Raw genomic sequence first — 6,299 nt, 5'->3', positions numbered from 1 at the left:
GCCTGGGCACCATAACCAGCAAGGCCCGAACTCTGGCCGAGGTGGTATCGATGTCCACTGGGTCCTGCGGCCCACCTGTTCTCCTCTTTGGCGGTCCCATTCTCCAATCCCCTCCATTCTCTAAGAAATGGAGATGTTGTAGTTAGAGCTGTTACCCTGGGTCTTCCTCCTGCTCTGCTGCCTTCTGTTCTCTGCACTGTTTGATTTGGTCTGGTCTGTCTTGTTCTCTGGTCCTTGTTTTCTGGAGCTGTGTTTTTGTCTCCTCCCTTCCTGCTTTTTCTCTTCCGTCCGTTTTGCTTGTTTCTTGTCTTTCCGTACCGACTCTCAACTCATACAAAGCCATCAGAGAGAAAGAAAACCTCCAAATGATCTCAGGGAAATTTTTAAGGATTTCCTAGTTTCGAGTGTTTAACAGACACAACTAAAGAACTGGGATGAGAAAGGTAAACCTTTCTTTTAGAGCACACTGTTGTTGTTCCTGGAACCAATTCAGAACTGGATTGAAATAATGATACTTTAAGGATTTGCTATGAATATTTACTTATAAATCCTCCCCTGTCTGAGTATATTCTCACATAAAGTCCTTTCAGACACCTGGAGGACGAAACACCTTTTTAACTGTTTCTTTTTTTTTTGTTTGGTTTGGCCGTTTAATTTTTACTGTACTTCCCCTTTGCTCTGGTGGAGTCTTCCTCCCTTCTTTCTTCATCACCTCATTAACAAGACCCCAGGTAGGAGGTATCAGGACTCCCTTTTTCTCGCTGTCCACAGCAAACATCTCTCCTTACTCTGCACTTCTTTCACTCTTCCTGTGCATTTCTGTCCATCTCTCTTTCTCCGACCTCTTTAGCCCTGGATTGCGAAAGCAACCCAAATGAACGTTTTTACAATGCAGACAAAAGGGAAATCATATTTTCTCAGCCCATTTCCTCCTCATTCTGTGAGCTGAATGAAAACAAGGCCCAATGGCAGGATGACCCTGAGCAATCCCATCCTCCCCTGTATTTTCTACTGCAGATCCCTGCAAAGAGGAAACTGCCCTAGTTAAGTATATGCAGTCAGAGGTGCTCAAAGTGACCTGAGAAGGCAGCAGCATCTCAAAACCTTGGTTTCCCTTCTCCAGCCTTGCTGGACTCCACACAATGGCCAGAGGGATTTCAGGCTGGAGTCCAAAGGAAGGACGTATGTGTAGAAAGCAAGCACAATACAGGATGTTGTTAGTCGACGAGGTGGCGCGGGTTTTTATCCAGATTCCGACTGCCTGAGGAATCTCACGGACCAGGACTTTTTTTAAGGAAGACCTTAAGGACCATCGATTGAAGAGTGTGATGCACGGATGGCTTTAAAGCCAGCAAAAGAAGTTTTATAATCATAATACTAATGATAGTACCTGCAGTGACAGATGTAGTGGACTCTTACCTGTTCATTTTAGCATGAGCTGCATGGTGTTACATTAAAAAAAGAGGAAAATATTCTATATCTGTTATGAATTTGTCTGTACAAAACAAATATTTTCTTTCAAGAGTTCTTGACTTTTGCAGAATTGACATGTAGCCATGGATAATGAGATGTTCAGAGACCATGTTCTTTATTTCAGCTAACTGATTTCTTCATTCTGTCTTTGTTGTTAACCACACGACTCAGCTCTGGTCACATTGACCTCAAATTCTGAACGAGACGCTAGTGGTTACTGCCGTCAGATAGATTGTAAATTCCACTTTTCAACTTTGTTTCTGTCTGGCATGCTTGTGATTCTGGATCTTATAGAGAAAAAAAACTGAGCAAAATGAGATATTTTTCTGTTTTATGTCTTACTTATTGGTGAATAGATCCTGTGGAAACTGTCGTGAGCAACTGTTTATTTCACATATCAAGTGCAGACTTTTAACAGTGTTATTTTTGGAGAAAAAACATCAAAAAACGAGAAAAACGGCATCCTGTTGAGATGTTTTACATTTTCTCTCATTACTTTTAGGTACTAAAACACAAAGAAAAGCAAAAAAGACAAATGTATATTTACATTATAAGAGAATTGTATGCAATTTAGCTAACTTTGGGGAAAAACAAATGCATGCACTATGTTATGCAACAATAACTGCATAGAAAAACAGGAAAACATGACTTCAACCATAGCATGAAATAAATTTTCTATGAAACCTGTTAGAGCGCTTGGGTTTTTTATTTCATTGATTGCAGTGGAATGTTTTATGTTTTATTTCTGTTTCTCTCATTGGACGATGTACCAATACTCTCTTTGGCACAAAGAGCTGCATTGGAAGGTCTTTGATGCGAGTCAAAAGAAAAAGAAAGTATGTCTCCAGGTGGAGCCGCATGGCAGACTGCACTGATGAGCATGGTGATGAATTAAACCATTAACATTTGAAGGAAACAGTGAAACACCTGCATGCTGTGAACGAGCTGAAGTTTTGAACAAGCGGTGTCAACATACACTCTGCTCAATGAGGTATGATGCTAAAGCCTGCCTTATACGCCTGCAAAACGTGCTTGCTAGCAGACCGCATTAACGTCACCCTGTGCTCTCCTTTCATCCCTTCCTCCTACTCCTCCTGACCCCTTCCATGTCTCCTCTGCGCTGGCTCGCACGTCATCCCGCGCCCTCTTCTCCCGTCTTTGTTCTCTAGGTGTCTGGGTAATAACTCGTCTGTTGTCTCTCTTCTTTTTCATGTCTGTAGAGGCTTCTCGGCAGGGCCGGCACAAACCGCCTGCAGACTCTGTGTGTGTGTCATGAATCGTGGTGTTCCAACCACTGTGTGCATGGCCCAGAACAACCCTCCCACTTCTTGATAACACTCTATAATCTGTTTGTTGTACACAAATGGGTGGAAGACCCCTTTCTACACATTTAAATGTATTTCAAAGGGACTTTTTGCCGGTGGCTGATAGTACTGTCAACTTGTAGTGGTGTGTAAAATGTGTATTTGAGTGCATGCGTGTTAAATATGTGTGTGTTTTTGTATACGTGTGTCTGTACTGTAAATATGCTTTTCGTGTTGCCCACGCTTGCCCACTGAATACTTAGAACATCTAGTAATCTTTACAGGGTTATAAGGTCAAACCTATCTAATAACTTTTTGCTTTTTTGTGAATCACAAGAAATATTCACAAAGCTGCCTTTAAATTAGAATGGGCTCAAACTAATGATGTTGTTCACTGTTATGCTGCTGCTGTAATTCATCAGTTGCCTTTGTTTGCTGTTTGCACTTTTTCAGTAAACTTTTACATTCCAGGGCTCAACAATAAGAATTATTTGAATGTCCAACAATTCATTTCCTTACATCAAAATTGACAAACACATTATTAGGTTTTTACCTTTTATTAAATTCTATCATCGTTTACTCCACCTTCGACTGTTCCAAACTTGTGCAGTGATTTCTTTCTATGGAATATGAAAGAAGATATGTTCATTTCTCATTGACTTCCATTTTTGTCCATACAGTGGTAGTCAATGGGAAAATGGTTTCTAATATTCTTCATAATATGTTCTTTTATGTTCTGCTGAAGAAAGAACTGCATACAGGATTCGAACAACATAAGGGTGAGTAAGTCATGACCATTACATTTTTGTGTGGACCAGTTTTTAAAGAAATGTTAGTAAGACAAATAGCCTTGATTTTGGTGGCCTTTTTCAGCAGACTTTGCAGACCTTTTTCTATGTATTTCTGTATATAAAGATCAATAAACATATTCAAAGTATAGCACTGATCTGACTGATCATCTGACAACTGAGCCCTTATTGTTGAGCCCTGTATTTGCATAGTTTATAAATGTTAGTGGATAAATTGTATGTATTTATAATGTTTCTAATTCAATTTTAACTCCTTCTTTCCTTAAACCCAGCAAGGAGATCAGTACACACAAGCAAGTGGTTATTTAAATGAAGTGAGATTTTAAACTTTTCAAACAGAAAGTGTGTCAAACACACATTGATGTGTTCTTTTAGAATCAATTTTAGAATGCAGTAAAAACTGACACCAGTATATCTATAACCAGTTAGCATGAAGTTAACTCACTGCCATTGAGTTAGACATGTTTTTAATGGTGTTTTAAAATCTGCAGGTGAAGAAACCAGAATAAGAAGTAGCTATACTTCATAAGCTTTGTTGCAAATATTGCGTAATTCCCTCAAATAGGTTCCAAAGTAGATATTACTAAAACAGTACATTTAATACAATATAAAATTTTCACAAATAAAAACCATCTGCCTTTTAATGAATTTATTTTTTACATTATAGCACAAGGCTACACTTGTCCAAATTGTAGGGTTCACTTTAAATCGAAGAGACGCTCACGGATAAATGTCTTTACATTTTAAAGGGGTCATGAACTGAGAAACCAAAATTCTATGAGAAACTACGTAAGCATCCTGTAAATTTGCAAAACTCAAAAATCTATTATTACTTAAAAACAGCTTATACTGAATCTAGCATAGATATGTATGGATTCCACCATTTTGGAACGGTCAGCTTGAATCATTCGATCAACCAATATTCAAAGATATACACTTGTATATTTTGCTGTTGTAGACGCACAAACTTAACTTGTACTGGGTTCGTAGACTGATCAAAAAATGACTTGCATTATTAACTGTCGCTAATGAGGAATCTTTACCTATGGAAGTTAGTGTGCCAAAATGACAGCTTGTGAAATGTAAACCTCTATGATGTTATAGTGTGGATAAGCACTGCCTCCGCAGAAGTAGATCAAAACCTGCTTCTACAGCACTGCCTGTTTAGCCCTGCCCACCAACTCATGCATGTAGTGTTTACGAGAGAGGTGAACAGAAACCAAATGATGGTACAAGGTTTTAACCTAGTCCACAGCGTTGACTGTGTGTGAAGGCAGTAGGCTGCCAAACATACATGACTACTAGCCAGTGATACAATGCTGTTCATACAGTGTTCTTTTAAGGAGGGTTAAAAATAGAACATGAGACTAAATTGTGACACAATAAGAGTACAAAAATAAAAGTTCATGACACCTTTAGAAACCAGAGTTGACCCTAAATCCATCACCCAAGTATTTATGCGATTGTAAATATTACAGTAATATTTCCTATATTATACTATGTAGCTAAACTTTGCAAGGTTATTCTTAGGTAAATTTTCCTCACATCCTTAGGTAGCTACTATACAATCCTAATTTCTTAGGTGGATTAAGAAACGTTACTAATGAATGCAAACTGCATGATGTCGATAGTAAATATTAAATATACCTCAGTTCCACGTGCGCATTTGAAAAAGTCAAATAAAAGTCTATTATGAAAATAAACTATATAGGCATGATTCCAGTTACACAATGAGCTAAATATAACTGAATTCTGTTGAGAGGATGCTTCAAAGGCTCTTTTGTTGCTTCTAACAGATTACCAGCTTTGTTGCTAATTGCAGTTATCAGCTTGTCAGAAAGGCTGTGTTTGAAATTAACTCTCTATGATAACCTACTATTTATTTAACCAACTAAATGTTTTAGGGGGACTTCTGAAGATTTCAGTAAAGGCAAATTAAGTTCAAGAAAAATAAACGAATCATTTGAATAACTTTGTTGTATTTGTCCTTTTATATACTGCATATCTTTAAGACTTTGCATGTCTGTCGTATGTCTAAATACATCCCGAAATTTGTCATATGAAGTGCTCCCAAGGTTTGGTTTAAGATTTAGTCTTTTTTATGTCCGTGTTGACTCACAGGAAGCTAAATGCATGTGTGGCCTTCTGTGAGCGTGTGTCCGGGTGCAGGGGTCTGTTTTTTTCTCTGTTTGAGTGCATGTACCCCCAGTTCTTCGCTCTGCTGCTGAGCTTTGATCTTTTCAGACACTATGGCAACCTAGTTACCTAATAGGGACCGTAGCCATAGCAACACAAGTATGTGATCTGCTTTCAAGGGCAGCCCATTTCTCCCATGCCTCCCTGCTGCCTGGTTACATTTGTACGTGCTATTTGGGTCCGCGATTCATCCGACACGTTCACACATCAGAACACAAAGTTCTTCACATAATTATCACTGATGCTATTCTATGTCAGTAACGGTATCATTACAGTCTGTTTCATCTGCCTACATAGATCTAATGCTGTTCATGAGGTACATAAACAAAACTAGTCCTTGTGATAATTGGGGTATTTACAGTGATAATTACCTTGCCAGTAATTACATACCTGTGTTTATGTGTGTGCATGAAATCTCAGCCCTGGTTATTCACCTTCTCCAATTGTGGTTATCGTAAATTACCTACTACACACCCTCACACACAAGAGGCTGAACACCTGTACAATTCTGGAGGAT

The sequence above is a fragment of the Puntigrus tetrazona genome, chromosome 7, assembly GCF_018831695.1.
Source record: "Puntigrus tetrazona isolate hp1 chromosome 7, ASM1883169v1, whole genome shotgun sequence".
Lineage (NCBI taxonomy): Eukaryota > Metazoa > Chordata > Actinopteri > Cypriniformes > Cyprinidae > Puntigrus > Puntigrus tetrazona.
Note: the sequence above shows the minus strand (reverse complement) of the source record.